We start from the raw sequence: 20,279 nt of genomic DNA, 5'->3' as shown, positions 1-20,279 counted from the left end.
TAGACCGATAAGTGGCATGTACTGAAGGACATTCACACCTATTTCACAGATGATGAGTCAAGTTTAAGTTCTTAACGTTTGCCAGACTATCATTTTACTTGCACAGGAAGGGAATTGTTCTAAATTTTTCGTTGAATAGATAAAGAAATCTAAAGTCCTTCATTCCCTGTGTGTCTCTAGGGGCACAGTAAAATAAACAGGTTAAGTCATACTTTTGACTGCAAATAACAGGCAACTCAACTTCTAAGGGCTTAAACAAGTAAAAGTTTATTTTTCTTACAAAGTAGGAAATTTGGAGATAGGGCTCTTGGCCTTAATCTGGAAGCTTAATGATGCCAGCACCAGCAGCTCTGCAGTACTCTTGCTTCTCCCTGATGTGTCTCACCTCTTAATCATAAGACAGCTGCTGAAGCTCTAGAGCACACCCCCAGTCAAGGGAGAAAGGGGGCAGGATCAGTACCAGGCACATTCACTTTGGTTCTCATTTATTCAAAAAACAAAAACTGTCCCTGAACAAATCCTACCCCTGGCCAACCCTGTTGTGTTTCATTGGCCAGAACGAGGTCACTTGCCTCTCTTAGCTTCAAAAGAGGCTGAAATACACCATTCACAATAGCCAAGATATGGAAACAGCCTAAATGTCCATTGACAGATGAATGGATTAAGATGTGGTTTATATAAACAACAGAATACTACTCAGCCATAAAAAAGGACAAAATAATGCCATTTGCAGCAACATGGATGGAACTAGAGACTCTCATACTAAATGAAGTAAGTCAGAAAGAGAAAGACAAATACCATATGATATCACTTATATCTGGAACCTAATATATGGCACAAATGAATCTTTCCACAGAGAAGAAAATCATGGACTTGGAGAACAGAGTTGAGGTTGCCAAGGGGGAGGGGGAGGGAATGGGAGGGATTGGGAAGTTGGGGTTAACAGATGCAAACTATTGCCTTTGGAATGGATAAGCAATGAGATCCTGCTGTGTAGCCCTGGGAACTATATCTAATCACTTATGATGGAGCATAATAACGTGAGAAAAAGGAATGTATACATGTATGACTGGGTCACCTTGTTGTACAGTAGAAAATTGACAGCACACTGTAAACCAGCTGTGATGGAAAACATAAAAATCATTTTAAAAAAATAAAGAGGAAATAAAAGAAAATGAATAAAATAAAATAAATAAAGAGCTTGCAAGAGTGGGCACAGGATCATCGAGCTTGCCTAGTCCCATGCTTTCCAACTCATGTGCTCTGTTGTGCAAGGCCTCTGAAACAGGCCTTAGGAAAAAGACAACAAATTTTACTGGATTTGAAATACATTCACATGATCACACAAAACTTTAATACCATACTTGCCAAAGAAATATTAGATTTTAAGAAAAAACCTTTTCAACTATCATAAATTTCAAATCATTATAAATACGGTTTTGTTTTTTTTTTTACTCACCAATTTGTGCGACCCCAAATGACGATAACCATCAGGAGTTTGAAGAGAAAATCTAGAAGAGAAATTACAGTATGCTTAATTAACCATTCCAAGTCTGCAATCTGCTTAGGTTTGTGAAAACAAGATTGCATTTCTTATTTACAAAAAAAATAAGAAATAGTTTATTTGGAAATTGTATTCAAATTTAATAATGTCTCTCTTTGTAAATATTTGAATTCACTGTGCAAATTTAATCACTGACTATGTGTCAAGTCATGAAAAACATTTGGAAGCGCTAGCTGAGATCACCGACCACCTGTTCCCAGAGGTGGGCACACCACCATCCCAAACACTCTGAGGTCCTTTTTTGCAACAAAGACTTGGCGAGTGGATGGCAGCCGGGCAGCCCAGCAGCGCCTGCCGCAATGGGTTATAAGTTTCCATTGTATTGAATTCAGAGCATTGCGTAGCTGTGTATGCTTATTTCCTTTGCTCTCATTTACAGGTAAGCTAAGATGTGGCCCCTTGTACAAAGCAATTAAATGAAGTCTCTCCACGTAGAGCTCTTTCCTCCAGGATGGAGCATGGTCCACTTACCTTAAATAACATTACAAAATAATTCCATTTTAAACAGAATTGGTTGCCCACCATAAGCCAAGCTTCCCAGCTAAACTGGGAGGCAACCCTGTTTCTTGTTCCTTCACCATCTTCCGGCCCCTGAGAACAAAGTTTCAGAAGAACAATGTCTTTCGCAAAACCATTCTGCCTGCATCTCACAGAGGGAGCCGAGTCTGCTTTGACCACCTTAAATTCTGTATCTATAACTCGCTCTTCCCCTCACTTTTCTTTTTTTACTTTTCAACTGAATCTTATTAAGTATGCAAACCCATGAGTTGGTACAATGGGCGTCAATTAGCATTTCCAGGCCCAAATGCTGGCTCCTTAACTGGCTGTTTAACCTGGCAAATGAACCTCTCAAGGTCTCAGTAACTACATCTGCAAAATCAGGACAAAAACATATATCTCAAGAAGTGTCCACGAGACACTGCACGAAAGCCAGCACAGTGCCTAGGAAATGAAAGCCTTCAGACCGAGAAACTTAAACTTGCCCTGTAACAGCTACAAAACATAATCACTGAATACACTGACTGCAGAAAAAGAAAAATTTCATGAAAGTTGCAAATTCCATGGAAGTAGCCAGATCCATTTTGCCTGATATGGATACTGAAAACCTGGGTGTTGGGGGGATTCTGACAGGAGCAGGAGGAAGAAACCTTACCTGGTGATCCTGAGCCTTGCAAGGCCGCTGTTATTACACCAGCAGTGGGTCCTTACATGCCGGCTTACTGCTCAATAGAATCAAGCTTTCAGTCTTCACCTGAAGTAATTCCCCTTCCAGCCAAGTGTTTCTCCTGGGTTATAACCACCCTGAGAGCCTAGAATGGTATTCTCATCAGTGCCTTAAATATATAAGGTACTCAATTAAAATGTATTAAACCGTCCCGATGTTGGATACACATCAGGCATGGAAAAGGACTGAAACCGTGCAAAAGCAGAAAGCTGGTGTGGCACGTACAAAGAGTCACCAGATGGCATCCATTTTCTAGGCTGGGGCTACTGATGATTCAAAAACCACCACGGGAATCAAAGCATGTCTCGTGTCAGCTGTGTGAGCCAGAATTAGAAGAAGAGTCCGAAAACTGGAGTTGACTTCAAACCCCAGAAACCAGTTAATAAGATTCACCTGAAAAATGAAGTCAGGAGTTCCCACTGTGGTGCAATGGAATCTGAGGCATCTCTGCAGTGCCAGGACACAGATTAGATCCCTGGCTCAGCTGAGTGGGATAAAGGATCCAGCGTCGCCACAGCTGTGGCTCGGATCTAATCTCTGGCCTGAGAACTCCATTGCCGTGGGTGGCCAAAAAAGAGGAGAAAAAAAGAAAAAGAAAAAAGAAGTCAGACTAACAATTTAGCATAAGAAAAATGGTGCATGTCTGGGAGTTCCCATCGTGGCTCAGCGGAAATAAATCTGAGTAGTATCCATGAGGCCACAAGTTTGATCCCCAGCCTCCCTCAGTGGGTTAAGTAACCGGCATTGCCGTGAGCTGTGGTGTAGGTTGCAAACAGCTCAGATCCCGAGTTGCTGTGGCTGTGGTGTAGGCCGGCAGCCATAGCTCCAATTGAACCCCTAGCCTGGGAACCTCCATATGCCTTGGGTAAGGCCCTAAAGACCAAAAAAAAAAAAGTGCATGTCAGAGAGATTTGAAAAAATAGCAAAGGAGAGCATTTGCTGACCAACCTCCATATACAAACTAGGAAGCATCAGGATCACTTACTCAAAGGGGTCAGTTGTAGCTCTGGTGGCTTCATGTGCGGCGGCAGCAGTTACACAAGCCAACCAAACGTTTGATGGCGCAGCTGTAAGAGAAAAGGCTACATCAGAAGAAAGTAATGTGACGTGTTAAGTTTCACCTTAAATGACAGGATGCACAGCACGACACCACTGATGCAGGCCCGTGAAGGCAGCCCTGGTGATCAGGGACCAGCCACACTGGCGTCGCCTGGGAGCTGGTTAGAAATGCAGAATCTCAGGCCCCACCGGCGACCTAATGAACCGGAATCTTCATTTTGGTAAGAACCTCAAGTCACCGACAAGCAGTTAAGAGTTTGAAAAGCATTCCTTTCGACAGACCTCGTCCATCAGGTGGCTTTGGTCAGGAAAGAAAGTAACAGGCAAGGAGCCAAAGGGTCTGAGAAGACCACGTGTTGTCACTGGTGCTGCTGATACAGGTTTCATTCATTCCTTAACACACAGCTCCCGCTGCTTACTTCCAATTCAGCTTTTCCTGCTCCTTTCCTCATCTCCACCCCAACGCTTACCTGGAACTTTCCTTTCATACAATAACCCTATTTGGTTGTAACTCAGGCCTCCAGGCTACATCAAGGGGAAATATTATCAATATTGATTGCTTCCTTTAAATTTTTTGTAATGCAGCCAACTCATTCTGCTGAGAAACAAAACCCACAAGAAGTTCAACAGCTAGTTAGCCCTTTTCTTGGGACCAGAATCCAACGTTTAAGTTTACATCAGTCTACCATTTTTTAACTTTCAAATTATTTATTATTTATTTATAATTGAAATATGTGTGACTTGTATAAATTGAAGGTGTAGCCATGCCGATGGGACGCCGGTGTATATCGTGATATGACTGCCATTGTGTCGGGGTAGCCAGCATGGCTGTCACATCTCATTTCTTTTCTTGTGGTGGGAATAATTAAGATCTAGTCTCTTAGCAAGTGTGATGATTATAATTCAGTATTGCTGTCTCGAATCACTATGCTGGGCATTAGATCTGCAGGATTTTTTTTCTCGATGAGTTGCAAATTTGGGGCCTTAAACTGATAGGGGTAGAGTAGGCACAGGTGTTTGTAAAAGCCCTAATAGGGGATCACAGATAAAGAGGGAAACCTGGGGGAGGTTGGGAGACCCCTGCAAGTTCAAGGAAGCCATCAGAACGAGGCAGGCTTGCTTGACTAGTCGAGGTGCGCAAATTGCCTCAAGTCGTTGGGTGGGGGATGCTATGAGGCCTGCACTCATTCAGATTCAGACCGTGGTCAAGAGTTTGAAAAACTTATGGTCTCCGGAGGAGACAGTCTGGGGGGCGAGGGGATGTGCTTGGGTTATGGGATGGAAATCCTGCGAATGATCATTATACAACTACAGATGTGACACATTCATTTGAGTAATAAAAAAAACTAAATAAAAAAATAAAGAGTTTGAAGACAGCCCTTCAGCTGATTTGAATACACACCTTCCCGGATACTGAGGAGGAGCTACTACTCCCGGAAAGGAAGAGGGGGGGCCTTTCCAACCCCTGCTCCACTTGGATGATAAAACTGTGGCCCCCCTGGATCCTCAGGGCAGAGCTTCCTTGCCTGCCTGCTTGTATCTCTTACAAGCATCCTATCCTGATAAATCTGTTTCTTACCTGTTACTTTGTTGCTGGCTGAATTCCTTCTGTGCAGAGGCATAAAGAACCTGAACCTTAGTGCGTCCAGTTACAGGGGGAGCAATTCTAATGTAAAACCGTGGGTTTAAGTCCCAATCTGGCTTTGGGTTGGGTTCGAGTCCCAGCACGTGGGTGCAAGTCCCAGTCTGTGTTCGGGCTAAGTTCAGGCCGTTAGTGCTGTCAGTTTCAAAACCACATCTCTCTCCCACAATCGCAACCCTGGCAGCCACCATTTTACTCTCTGTTTTAAGGAGTTCGGCTTATTTAGAGTTCACCCATAAGTGAGATCATATGGAATTTGTCTGTCTTTGCCTGACTTCTCTCACTTAGCACGATGCCCTTGAGGTGCATCTGTGTATGTGGTTGCAAATACTCTACCACTTCCTCTACATACATGCACTGTGAAAAATCTACTTTCCAGTAGAGATCAGAGAGTTTTCTAATAAAAGGAAGTTGGAAAAGGCGCCACTATTTTAAATTGATCAGTTATCATGGCAGAAAAGCCTCCATTAAGTTCACTGGATTGTTCAGAGTCACTAAGAGTAAGCTTAGAAAACACCAAATTTGGGGGTTCTCAAAGTGTGGCCTTGGCACCAGCCCCAGCAACGTCACCTGGGAACCTGTATGAAATGCAAGATCTCAGGCCCCACCTTAGGCTTTTTAAACCAGAAACTCTGACGGTGAGGCCGGCGATCTGTCTTGACACGTCTCCAGGTGACCTTGATGCCTGCTGGAATTTTAAAATCACTGATAGAATCTAAGAACAGATTAACCCATCAGGAAGACGGATGAGGCCAAAGGAACCAAGGCACTTTGATATGAAAAACTAAAACATACAGCAAGTATTTCCAGCTCGGATTGTGGCCCTCATCCTCAGGGCCAGTTTAGTCAAAGGCAAAACCTGAGCGATTCCTTTGTTCAAAGAGTCAGGGAGAAATACCTCTTTCCTAGGGTAATTTGAATTGGTTGCAAACATTCAAATATTCATTTATATGCAGATGTTTTCTCAAGCAGACACTGTTTCGTAATCAGCTAGCAGCCTAGAACAGATCTGAAAGGATCCTGGCAGTTTCTCTGGTGTTGCTTCTCTCCTTTTAAAGTTTACAAAAGGTCTGCTCCCGGGTCACGTCATTTTATTCTTCTTATACTTTCCGATTACCAAACACTTAATAATCAAAGAGAGTGGCTCTTCTGCATCCCAGAGTGCATTCGGCTCTTTCGGCTAATGGACAAATTCCCATCTCCCTTCTAAGTGTCCGTGGATCCTAAGGAGCATTTGAACTCCATCTTGTGCGTGAACAGCCCAGTCGCACAATTAGCCCCTGCCTGGTTCTCCCCAACCAGGGGCAGCCTGGACACAGGTCAGGACTACATGATTTTTATGTCCAGGAGTCAATTACACTAGCTAAGGCACTTAAGTAAAACACACTATGCTTCAATAGCTGTCTTTACAATTCAGGGGAAACCAACATCTTAATCCCTGCAGTCTTGTTATCAAGTTAATCAAAATTTTCATATCAGAATGCATATTAAAGTTATGTCACTTAGCACAGGCCAAGACCCTTCTTCCTCCCCTCTCGTCTGTTCTGCGGGCCACACAATACCGTGTTATGAAAACTACCCTTTCAACCTGATAAAATATTTAAGCCCTGTGTCCTGATAGTGTTATGTAAGCAAATACCAAGGAAAGTCCAACCATTAGTGAACCCGATCAGGCTAGTCTCCAAGGACTGGGAAAACAATTCAGCTGCAGAGCTGACCTGCACGGCGAGATTGCAAAGGTGTGGACCCTGCAGGCTCAGAGCCCAGACACCCCACATCCTTCCTGAAAAGCTGTTCTCTACTTTATCTCCTGTTACTTTAATTAGGTTCAAGAGGCACTGAATCTAGATGACTTCAGAAAAAAGTATCTGTGTCTACAGCATGGAAATCAGGGGGGAAAAAAGGACCTGGTCTTGCATGCAGACGAACATATATGTTCATATAGAGAGAGATCGTTATGAGCTATATATATTGTTACATAAGATATATATATATCTTCATGATCTTTTTCTCAGCAAAAGAACTATAAGTTCCACTAAGAAAGGTTGGAGGATCAGATAATTTTATGAGACCTTCTTCCCACTGGTGAACTTCCTCCTTGACTCAACCCCCTGGAGTCCCCGATTGATTATAGAAGGACAACTCCCAAGTCTATACCACAGAACCTAATTACTCTCGGGATTTCCTGACCCCAGTTCCCACACCCCTGGAGCGCCACAGCCGTCTGGGTCCTCCGCGGTGTCCCAGTCCCCAGCTCCGTGCCTGCACATGCTCAGCAACAGTGTGCTCTGTGCATTAACAGATGGATACCTGGACACACAAAGTGGTTCCTTCTCCTTCCCCATCCCAGGCCAGCGCGGTGCCATGGAGCCCTCGTACATATTTTGTACGTGTTCACCCTTATCTCTAACCCTCAGCTCTACTCTTGGTAAACCCTGGCCACTGTGCCTTCATGAGAAAACGTGAATCTGCCTCCTCTCTACCCATGCCCGCTGCCGTCCTGCAGAATCGCACTGTCTCTGAGCTGCGCAAGGGCAACACCCTGCGAACCAGCCTCCCTGCTTCCATTCGTGTCTTTGCATGGCCCAAACTGCCAACCCACATCCTTTTTAAAGCACAGATCTCCTCTCTCTCCCCCTCCTTCTCTCCCTCTCCCCCTCCTCCAGCCACACAGATATACACACAACTACACACACACACACACTCCTGACCCAACTCAAACACCTTCCATGGCTCTTCACTGCAAAATCAGCAAAGTCCAGATTCAGTAGCTGGACGCCTCCAGACAGGATTCCACAATATCACCTCAACCTCCCTTCCCTTCCATCCTTGTACATCCTCTCCATCCCCCTCTCCACCCCGCACCCCAGGGACGCGTTTCCCCGGACAAGGCTGGCCCCTTCCACCGCCTGGCAGTTCCCTCTGCCAGGAATCCTTCTGCCCGCCCCTCCACCCCGAGTGAGGCTGCCTCTTCTTCCACAAAGCCTCTCCAAGAGATTGCCAACTAAAATTCCCTCCACTCCACTCTCATGGTGCTCGGCTTGCTCTTATCACAGCCCCTACCGCAATGTGCTGCATGTCAATATTTGCCTGTGCTGTCTCCCCACTCCATGACAGCATCTGCAGGATCCGAGTTGTATTTCGCTCATTTCTATAATCCCATCTGGCTTAGCACGCAGTTTACTTAGCACTGAGGGAGCGCTAAAAGATGTGTTTGAATCTATACAATAACTTCACTAGTAATATCAGAGATAGACCCTCTCTCTCTCTCTCTCTCTCTCTCTCTCTCTCTCTCTCTCTCTCTCTCTCTCTCTCTCTGTCTCTCACACATACACACACACACAATTGGCCCAAATGCAAAATAAAAATTTTACCTAAGAACTCTGGAATCTACAAACAAGAATATTCTTCAGGAGTTCCGGCATGGCTTAGTAGTAAGGAACCTGACTAGTATCCATGAGGATTTGGGTTTGATCCTTGGCCTCACTCAGTGGGTTAAATGATCCCGTGTTGCCCTGAGCTGTGGTGTAGGTCACAAAATGGCTTGGATCTGGCATTGCCATGGCTGTGGCGTCTGCCTGCAGCTGCAGCTCCAATTCCACTCCTAGCCTGGGAATTTCCATGTGCCGCACCTGCGGCCCTAAAAAACAAACAAAAATTCTGCGGAACAGTGTGTGGCCTTCAGCCTTCACTTTTCTGCAACATCCCCAGGCAATTAGTAGCATCGTCAGTCATGAGCAGAACATCTGACCTGCGGGCTCCCTGAAAAGCACGCGTAGATGGAAACGCACAGCACAGCTCCAGGCCATCTCCCTGGTGCTGGACGCTGACTTGGAGCTGGGAGAGCCGTCTACCCCCAAGCGCCACGGAAGAGCTCCTGTCAACAGTCAAATTTGCATCCAACCCTAACCGGGCGAGCATCCCCTTGAGTCAATATGAGTCACCCTCTCAAATCAGCCATTTTCTGATACCTGCTCAATAGCTGGCCTAGCGATCTCTGCCAGATAAGCAGGTGAAATGTCCTTGTGGCTGGGAGGGGCTTCCTAAGTCTGCCCCCTTGGGTGAGACCCTCTTGTGACCCCACAGATGTGGCTGTGCTCAGAGCAGATGGCCGACGCGGCCTTGTGATCCGGGCATCCTGATCCGTTTACCCACAAGCTCAAACATTCGCCTACGTTTTCCTCAATTTAGCAAATAAACTCCTCATTCTAGACAATGGGCAAACCTCCAAGGTAATAAACTGCAGAAATGTGATTAAAACACCCCCCAAATTACATGAAAATCCTCGGAGTAAAAAATAAAATCTAAAAAAAAAAAAAAAGACTTTTGGTCTAAAGGAAAGAAATAGACACTGGAGAGCTGAATGTGGAATTTTAAAATTACTAAATGTTAGACCAAAAATATTTGTTTTCATATTTTTCCTACTCCTATTTTGAGGTGGAGAAAATTATTTTTCTTCCAGATCATTTCCTCCCAAGAGCTTGTACTTGGCACCCAGAGCGGTTCTAATCCTTTGATTGGTAAGAGCTGCTGAAGAAAGTGTGTTTAATTAAATCCTATTTTCTGGAAATAAACAGGCTAGTTAGCTGCTATTCACAGCTCTTCAGCGTCTCTCTTATCAGGTGAAGAAGGTGTGGATTTGGCTCACCCTCCTCCGCCCTGATTCCAAATAGGAAAAAGTCTTCCTGGCCTTACCCTCAGGTTTTTCTCTTTTTTTTCTTTTACTGGTTCTTTTCATGAATCTGTAGGGTCAAGTTCCTGGAATCAGGGTGACATTTATTCATTTATTAAGTCGATCACCATAATTAAGATGAGCTACAAATTTTTTAATGACTTAGTTAAAAATCAGAGAAATAAATAAGATACAGCTCTTGCCTCAAGGCACAGTCCATCAGTAAGGATGGGCAGGTAGCCGGAGAGCAGGCTGACAGGTGATAACAGGGGTGCACCCGGCGCTGGAGGCTGGAAAAGGCGTGGCAGTCTGCCTGGTGGTTTTCACAAGGAGGGAATGCTTGAGCACAGGTGACCTGCATGGAGAGTCCCAATGGGCACAGATTCCAAAGGAGTAGGATTCATGACAGAAATGCAAATCCGTACATCAGAATGGAAAAGGAAGACTTTATAGGTCGTGTCTTAACAACTAAACTTTCTTTAGACCTCTGTTTTGTGACAGATTATAGTTTCTAAAAGTGACAACAATATCTCCCATCCCACGTATCCCTCAGCAACGGACCTTGGCCCATCTCCCATTAAGAGGAGGAGTCTACAGCTACAGTCCTGGCATGTGGGAGGGCCCTGCGACCGCTTTCGCCAGGAGCATGGCATGGAAGAAACACTGAGGTGGTCCTAGACATGGGTCTTCAGTTGCTTGGCTTCTTTCAAGTCTTACCTCTTGAAAGCCAGTCCCCATGTAAGAAGTGTGCTTCGCCATGACTCCATGAGCCCACCATGCTGAGCAGAGGCCCAGCCACATGGAGAGGCCCTGGAGGATGAGAGGCCACAGGGAGAGAAAGAGAGAAGAAGGAGAAGGAGGAGGAGGAAGAGGAGGAGGAGAAGAAGGAAGAGGAGGAGAAGGGGAGAGAGGGGAGAAGGAAGAGGAGGGGGAGGGGCAGAGGAGCAGGAGGCAGAGGAGGAGGAGGGGAGGGAGGGAGGGGGCAGGGAGGGAAGGGGCAGGGGGAGGGGGAGAGGAGCCCAGTATCCCAGTCCCAGAGGTTCCAGGCATGTGAATGAAGACACCTTCTTGGAAAGGATCCTGCAGCCCCAGCAGCCCCAGCAGCCCCAGCTGACCTCCTAAGGATGGGTGATCAACTGCCCAGCCAATCCCTTCCCGAATGCCTGACCCCCAAAACTGTGAGCAAAATAAAATCATCGGTTGAAGCCATTAGCTTTGGGGATGGTATTTTTGTGCAGTGAAATATTTACCAAAATACAGAGGGTTTAAGGTGGGTATACAATGCTAAGGGAAAGAGAATCCTGACATGCCTTAGAATGTCATCTTGTTAGCCCATGAATATGGAAATAAAAGAGAAACCCAAGTGCCTTTGTGTTCTCTGCTGATTTGTGTGTTCCTATTCCACTTCTAGAACCGATCTTCTCCCTTTATGTAAGTCAGAGGCAAGCAATACAGCAATTCATAATAGTCCTTCCCGATGCTTAAAAGATCTTGGTAGAGCCTACGTGGGTGCTGTCTTTCCCGTGCCCACCCTCTAAGGAAGGAGCTGTTTCAGCGTCAGCCAGTCAAATAGTGGAGAAGACCCTGCCAGTCCATTTTTCATCTTTGCTATAAACTCCAAAGGTATGCTCACACACAGATTAATAGAGACTGGGCTATTCATCACTCATGTGACCTCAGAAGCATGACTGCCTGCTTCGAAGGCTTTTAAAATCTCCCAGAGAACACTGTACTATTTCATTGCACTACAGGGAAAGAGTCACTCAACTTGTTATGCATGGTTAATATGAGAGAGAGAAAACATCGGCTGAGGGCATTGAGTTTTCTGCTAACCAGGGACTAGTTGAGTCTTAGAAAGAGCAGAATAGGCTAGAATCACTTGCTGTATGACTATGGGTCCACACCTCCCACAAAACCCTCTGGGGATACCTCAGAGCTTTCCCAAATGCCATGAATTCATCCTAAATGTTATGACTGGGAGAAGGTATATTGAACATCTCAGGCTTCTGTCTTCTTTCCTTGCTCGCTCCAGCTTGGAGGCCTGGATTCACGGACTCCAATTTCACTCCCACTTGGAAATTAGCAAATGGCAAGACTGACCAAAAAACTTGTCATCAGGCAGGACCTTTGTGAAATGGCTCTCTAATTAGCCATTTCATATTTTTGTTATTTCTTTCGCGATTCATGTTACAAATATGTTCCGTGGATGCCAGGCTGCTAGGATGCAGAGAGCCCTTGTCACTCAGCAGTAATTCAGTGAAATAATAAATAACTGCACCAGCAGCCGTGCCGCCCCCCATCAGTCCTCCCCCACACCCCCCAGGCCAGGCAGCCAGGCTCCCCACCCGGCACCCAGCTCGGTGGCAGGTGGGGGTGGGACACGAGGGGGTCACCACAGACAAGGAAGGAGTCCCGCCCTCCCAGGAGTGGGCCCTGGCAGAGACACGAGGGCTGTGGGTATGGCTCCCCTCTCAGAGGTCACCCAAGGACTGGGTGTAAAAAGCTGCCTTCTCCGACGCGCTGTTATCACAGGAAGCACATCTCCTGAGTGACACTGCAGGAACGGGGGTCCCTAAGGGAAAGATGCCACTTCGTGCACGAAGCCAGATCAGCTGGAACTGGGAGGCAACGGCTGACATCTGCAGGACAGCGGGGACCAGGACCTTGTGCTCGGTCAGCTTGTAGGTGGGGTCCCCTCGCAGGCTCCCGCCAAGATTTCAGCTGGGTCCTAGCCCCACCCTGGCCCACAGTCATCGGCCTTACGGAGCATCTCAGGAAAGAAACAGTAACTTCCCCTCCGAGGCTCACCCTTCCTCGGCTGTGTTAGAAAAACAGTAGGGAAGTCTCAAAATAAGACAGAGAAAGATGTCACTCAGGCGACCCTGGGCCAGAGTCAGCGTGCTCAGGAGGGGCAGCCAAACGCGGCCTGACACACCAGACCGTTGGTCAGCGGGAGATATCGCGGCTCGAACGCAGCGAGGCAGAGCGAATTCAGCCTTCTCCCCACCCCCCGGAGAGCTGGATTCTCACTCATGGCCAAGGGTTTTAATCCAGCCCATGGCTGGAGATGTCGAAGACAGAAGAAAACTCCATGGCAGCAACAGAATTTCTGCTCACCCAGGAACACTCAGAAACACACTTCTTCCTTCTAGAACCTTCTGTCCACGAGGAACACAGGAGAGACTCTCATTTAGCTTATTTTTTGTACTCTTCTTGGCATAGCATCCCCAGGGAGCGGGTCTACAATGCTTTTGACTTCGTCGATTTCCAGATACTGTCAGTCTTCTGACCTGGGGGCTGCAGGCGAATGACAATGGAGATGGCCATTGAAAAATCACCTCTCATGTGACAGGAAATGAGCAGAAAGGGAAGCGTGGAGGAGAGCAATTCCCTTATTCCTTCAGGGCCCTCGGGATGAGATACAGAAAAAAGGCAGAGAGTGAAACGTCCTCAGTCATTTTTCTTTTTGCTCTCTTGATTTTTTAAAGAAATCATTGTGTGATTTGGGCATCTGCAAAACAATAATTCTTTTGAAAATCTCCTTATAGCCATCATGTATCATTTCTAAATAAAGAAGAGGTTTTGCTTCATCAGAGCTGCTTGCATGACAAGGTAATTGATTTTAGAAATAGGTCTTTTTTTTCTTACAGCCATACGAAGTTTCACTGAAATCTTAAATTGTTAGCATTTTCTGATTATTTGGTGTAAGTTTGCTGAATGCTGTGCTTTCTTTCTATGCAGGAAGACTGTCTCATTCTCAGATTCATGAGGAATGCAAGCAGAACCTATATGTTCCACGATTTCTTTTCCTGACACACCCAACATTAAAGAAACAGAATTTACTTTAGAACTAGAACTAAACACTTTAGAAAGAAGGTCCGTGGAACAAGCTAGGAAAACAGAAAAATGATGTGGCCACAAATGGCTTCTTGATTGTTTGCATGGAGTTTTCGAAATTGGCCCTTTCTGGGGAGAGCTGAGGCACAAAGTCACTGTTTTAAAATTGCATTTCAAACCAGGCGTTCCTGTCGTGGCACAGTGGTTAACAAATCCGACTAGGAACCATGAGGTTGCAGGTTCGATCCCTGACCTCGCTCAGTGGGTTAAGGATCCGGCGTTGCTGTGAGCTGTGGTGTAGGTTGCAGACGCAGCTTGGATCCCACATTGCTGTGGCTCTGGCGTAGGCTGGCAGCTACAGCTCCGATTAGACCCCCAGCCTGGGAACCTCCGTATGCCACAAAAGCGGGCCTAGAAAAGGAAAAAAGACAAAAAACAAAACAAAACAAAAAACTTACTAAAGAGCGAGTAGTTCTTTTATTTTCCTAAAAGAGCCACTGGATTGCATCTTCTAGAGGACAAACTGCATCCTTCTTTTTCTTTTTTTTCTTTGTCTTTTTAGGGCCATACCCGAGGCATATGGAAGTTGCCAGGCTAGGGGTCAAATAGGAGCTGCAGCTGCCGGCCTACACCACAATCACAGCAACGCCAGATCTGAGCCACATTTGCGACACACCGCAGCTCACGGCAATGCTGGTTTCTTGACCCACTGAGCAAGGCCAGGGATTGAACCTGCCACCTCATGGATACTAGTCAGGTTCATTACTGCTGAACCACAACAGGAACTACGAAATTGCACCCTTGTTAATTCTTGTGTGAGCCTCCTCTGTGCGGTGCTTGACAAAAGGGTTGCTGTTAGTATTGTATTACATGTGATATTACTATAATGCACATAATACTGCACTCCTTACCTGCAAATAAGGCTGTTTCTTACAAATGGAAGTTATCAATAGGTCTTTCTGTCAAACCCACTTGGACGTAAATCTGTGAGTTAGGGTTTCTTTTTATATCAAAAAGTATTACAGCTGCATGCTATTCAGGCTTTGAACTAAATTTCTTCCCTTGATTAACCTATCAGATGAACAGGTTGTGCAACTTCAGATTTAATTGGCCAAATTTAAAGAAGTAGGACCACATCAAATGAATAGTACTCAAATACACTACATCTGAAAAACAGATTATTATACATATTTTGCTTCTTTTGACCGTTTACTATTGGATTAGAATACATTAACATTCTCTTAGAGTTCCCATCATAGCACAGTGGAAACTAATCTGACTAGGAACCATGAGGCTGTGAGTTCGATCCCTGGCCTAGCTCAGTGGGTTAAGGATCCAGCATTGTCAAAGTGAGCTGTGGTGTAGGTCGCAGAAGCGGCTCAGATCTGGGGTTCTTCTGGCTCTGGGGTAGGCTGGCGGCTACAGCTCCAATTAGAATCCTAGCCTGGGAACCTCCATATGCTGCGGGTGTGGCCCTAAAAAGGACAAAAAGACAAAAAAATTCTCTTTTCATCATAATCAAATTAAATAAATCTAATATGAAATGTCATTTTCCCGCAAAGTATTCTTATGGTGTAACATTCTTTACACGCATCACATTGTAGTTGGTATTGTTTGCTGCTGACATTGAATTATATTCATTAAATAGAGGTATCAATTTTGCAAAGAAGGAACATGGGGATACAAAAAAATGAGATGTTATTCACGATTTCATTGTCAGCCAACTGTGCTGATATTCAAAGAGAAAGAAAAGGTGTGTGTGTGTGTGTGTGTGTGTGTGTGTGTGTGTGTATCATGCACACAGAATAAGCCATAGAATGGAAACACTGCATCTGTACAATCATGACACAGAGTAGTTTCCTATAACTGCAACCAATTTTGAAAAACAAAGGAGGGATTTGCTTCTGTAAATAAGACCCTTCTTTAAATTCACCATGAATTAAGATAGTGGAAAAGAAGGACATGTAATATCCCAAAGCAGAAGCTTTCTGCATTCCCAGTTTTTCCTTTTTCCCCTGCTGCTCTGTCTTCTTGTGGCCTCTTCCTCTCTCTCTCTCCTTCTCTCTCACACACAGGATTATAGGAGCTAGAAATTTACCAAAAACATAGCAATAGTGAAAAAAAATAATGAAGACATTCACGTACTTAACTCTAAAAACAGCCTGAAATGATGAACCAGAAAAATCTAGCTTCAGACTTGCGGCTCCAGCCTGCGGGACTTTTGCAGGTTTCATTGTGTGAAGTCAGAGGTCTGTCATGTACGAAACACAGGAGCACGAAGTTATGTAGAAAATAGCCATCTTGATTCCAGACCTTGCCCAACAATTGAAGAGAAATACAGCTCTTCTTGAATTGGAGACTCATAAATGGGACAGACCCAAGATTCCCTGTCATACCTGAATCTTTTTTTTTTTTTTTTGTCTTTTTTAGCTATTTCTTGGGCCGCTCCCACAGCATATGGAGGTTCCCAGGCTAGGGGTCTAATCGGAGCTGTAGCCACGGGCCTACGCCAGAGCCACAGCAACAATGAGGGATCCGAGCCACGTCTGCGACCTACACCACAGCTCACGGCAACGCCAGATCGTTAACCCACTGAGCAAGGGCAGGGACCGAACCCGCAACCTCATGGCTCCTAGTTGGATTCGTTAACCACTGCGCCACGACGGGAACTCCATACCTGAATCTTGTTTTTATTTTTGATGTTAGCTGATAAAGTCCAAACTGTTATCTAAACATCAGAGGAAAGTTAATCAGAAAAGTCCAAGAGAATTGAACATATTTCACATTTGAAGTTTGTTGAGAAGCCTGATGTTTTTCTCTTTCTTTTGTTTCTTTTATTTAGAAAATGTTAGCATCATCAAGTCAGGCGTTCCAGCGTAAACTCCCATCCTCTGAAACATCTCATTAAGGAAAAACAACCTTTCTTTGTATTGGAATTCACCCTTTTTTTTTTTTTTTTTTTTTTGGAAATGGGGAGAAAGGGCAGTGCTTCTCAGAAGCTGTGCTTTTGGGCAGCTTACTTTAAAATGTACGTGGGAGAAGTTTCTAGACTCTGCCTTTCCACACCTAATAACTCACCGTGCAAGCCTTCATGCCTGTACTTATCAAGGTCAGGAATAATGTTTTTGGATTCTTTAAAGGTCTTCATGGCAGCTACTTCCTCTGAAACAGACCACCTCTTTCATTAGGAGTATTTATGGGAAATAATATATTTGTACAGTTGAAAGCATCACCTGTTTTGCTAAGTCCGTTCTTGTCTGAATGTAAATAGACTGTTAGAGGGTTTACTCCACAACACTTGCTAATGGAAAGGACTAATCAAAACTTTTCTACAGCAGTAAATTTTTATATATTTTTTAACCACTGGATTCCAATTAAATGTATGCAATATAGCAAGCTTTGATTAAAAAAATTTTTAAAGAGATTATGTATACAGCCCTGTGGAAAACAAGGCAGCCTAGGTATGCAGGCACTTGTACATTCTTAATAGAAGTCTTTACCTGAAGGTAAAACCCAATAAAGTGGACCCTATAATGTGCTGTGGCCTCTATGTTGATTTACCTGTGTTACCCCATCAGCAGAAAGCAACTTTACCAGGTACACACAGCGCTTATATATTTAGGGCATATAAAAATGCATATAAAAGATCCTTTTTTCTTTTTATAAAGAAGGACTGAATTTCATTAGGGCACATTTTTTTTTTCTTTAAAAAGTTCTTTGTTAAGCATGGGATATACCAATTGCAAATAAAGGAATTTATGGCACTGTGCTGATGTTTATAAAGGGAGGGAAAATCCTTAATGTGAGCCTACAATTTCAAAGACAAAAAAAAAAAAAAGCATAAATACAAGCTTTGGCCTTACTCAAATATACACTAGCAATATCTTTCAAAGAGTCTCCTTGATTTCACTGAGATATAAATATTTTTCTAAATGACTCAAAAAGATGTGATTTTATGTAATTGAAGTCTATGAGGAGAGGTCTGGGAACAGACGGCTAAAAATCATTTGGGTTTTTTTGTGGGGGGAAATCCCAATTTTTTTTCTCATCTGAGCATATTTAAACACAGCATCTTTGCACATTTCCTGTAAAAATTTCACAGACCTTTCATAGGTAGGATTCTGTCTCCTATATTTAAGTTTCAGGATTAGTTGCAGGCTTAAAAAAATATTTAATTCTCTTTGCTCTGTGACATGGCTTAATGAATCTAGGCTGAGTTTCTTTAGGAAACATAAGACGCTTCTTGACAACTGAGAAGTCTCCCAGACACTCGTTGCTGTCAGAGTTTTCCAAAACCACATATAAGCTGAGGCCACGAGGTGCCTACATGAGACAAGAAAAGAGCAGCGGCCTCCCTCTCTGACCTTGGTTATGTTTGAGTGAGAAATGTGTTTATTGCTCAGGCTCGCTGGGTGTTTAAACGTCCCTATTGTGCGAATTATGAGTGCTTGGAGCGCAAATTATGAGCACTGCAGCCGCTCTTTATAATTTCGAACTGTCTGATCTACTCTCCTTGTCTTTGTTCACCATCCGCCTTCGAGAACTGCAAAAAGCCAGGCCTGTGATTATTTTTAATAACGCCCATGGCTTTAAAACCTTGGTTGAAGCCCTCTCGTGATTTTCCTTGCCCTCAAAATCTATAGTGCTTTTAATAGCTTTTCATGAAGACTCTGCATCTTTAAGGAGGAAAGAGAAAGCAGAGATGGGTGACATGTGTCAGCTGTGGCAGACATGCTGTTTCATCCCGAGATTAAAAAGACAGAAAACCACGGAAAAGAACTGCGTCTCTGCCTTGGGCCCCTGACTTTAAGGATGTTGGGCTGCCAGTGAGCGGGGCGGTTACGTCGGGGAGACACGCAGATCCAGCAGCGGGGCTGTGCGCGAAGCGGGGCCCCTGGTCTGCGCCCAGCTGGTCTGTGCGCGCCCACGGGAGGGGGCCGGACGCCAGGTGCCTTCCTCTCCGGACGGTGGGCCTTCCGATGTCCGGAGGACTGAGACATGGCGCCCAGGGGGTTCAGGAATGGGACGTAGGGGCCTACAGCTTGAGAGTGAGACACGAGGTACGCCCGGTTTCTTCTCCTTGTCCCCGGGCCACCGCTTCCCTCCCCAGCAAACGCCTCCTCCCATCCTCTACAAAGGAAAGCAAATCTATCAGCTCTTTGCTCCCAGGAGTCCTGTCTGCCCTTCTCCGAAACGTGCACAAAAAAGTGACAGCCTTGGTGGGGGTTCTGGGGAAGGAGAAGTCCCCTGGCCAAGGGTCCCAGGTCTCCACAGTCGCCGCGTCGCAGCACCGGCTGCCTGACGGCTCCGGGGGCCCTGCGGCGTTTTCCTCCGCTCGCGCGCCCTCTGGCGGCGCTATGGAGAAATTCACCACGCGAGGGGGCGTGGCGGAAAATACAGCGCAGCGCTTTGCTTTGAATAGGAAGGAAGGTGGGCGGCAGTTCTGGCGGAGGCGGAGCAATACAAGCAAGGTGGTGGCAGTCTAATAACGTTGGACTGGCCTTCTTCCTCAGTGTCGGGGCTACAGAACCTGAGGTCATGGTTTTCCTCAACAGAATGTTAGTCACCAGTGACTTTCCCCAGACTTTCATGAGATCCCAGATTAAAAGGGGAGAACAAGGAGGTTCCCCGATTTTCAGCACCCTTCTCCCTGCCAGCCCCACCCCTCAGCGCTGTCTCTCCACACACGGATACACGCACACACCATCTATTTTCTTTACTCAGTCACAGGGTCTCCAACACATTATTCTTACACCCATGTAATGGCTTTTTTGATGTCAGCTTGGCTAAGCTAAAATTCCCAGTTATTCCATCAGACACTGGTCTAGATGTGACTGTGAGGGGCGTTTACAGATATCATTAGAGTCACGATTCTGTTGGCTTTAAGTAAGGAAGATTATAATGTATGACCTGGGTGGGCCTGACTTAATCAGTTGGAAGCCCTTAAAAGCTGGGCTGAGTCTTCCCAGAGACAGGGATGGAGAGACAGAGAAGAAATACTGCCTGGGGACCGAAGCTTCAGCCATGCCCACAGAGGTCTCCACTCTGCTTGTGATCTCTTCCTGATTGCCTCCCTGACAAATTGGGGACTTGCTCAGCCAGCTCTCACAATAGTATAAGCCAACTCCTTGTAATATATCTCTTAATATATATGAATGCATTGGTTGTGTGTCTGGTTGAATCCTAGCTGATACAATTCACGTAGACCAAGTCAGAAAAAGTACTAAGGAAATTCACAGTGCCAGATGATTCTACCCCAGTTCCTCCCAAATGTCAGTCT

At 45.2% G+C, this 20,279-nt stretch overlaps 1 protein-coding gene across 1 annotated transcript in view; it reads right to left on the bottom strand.

The window, feature by feature from the left end:
* Window positions 1-20,279, bottom strand: part of TRIL (TLR4 interactor with leucine rich repeats) — a 129,123-nt gene that overhangs the window by 20,378 nt on the left and 88,466 nt on the right. The window contains exons 3-5 of the mRNA XM_047763727.1: window positions 3,775-3,856; window positions 2,718-2,874; window positions 1,460-1,511 (exon numbers count right to left, since the gene is read on the bottom strand). The gene's annotated coding sequence lies outside the window, so the exon portion shown is untranslated. The remainder of the gene's footprint in view (window positions 1-1,459; window positions 1,512-2,717; window positions 2,875-3,774; window positions 3,857-20,279) is intronic.

The sequence above is a fragment of the Phacochoerus africanus genome, chromosome 16 (assembly GCF_016906955.1).
Source record: "Phacochoerus africanus isolate WHEZ1 chromosome 16, ROS_Pafr_v1, whole genome shotgun sequence".
In the NCBI taxonomy this organism is placed as follows: Eukaryota; Metazoa; Chordata; class Mammalia; order Artiodactyla; family Suidae; genus Phacochoerus; species Phacochoerus africanus.
This window is presented reverse-complemented; position numbering and strand designations above follow the sequence as displayed.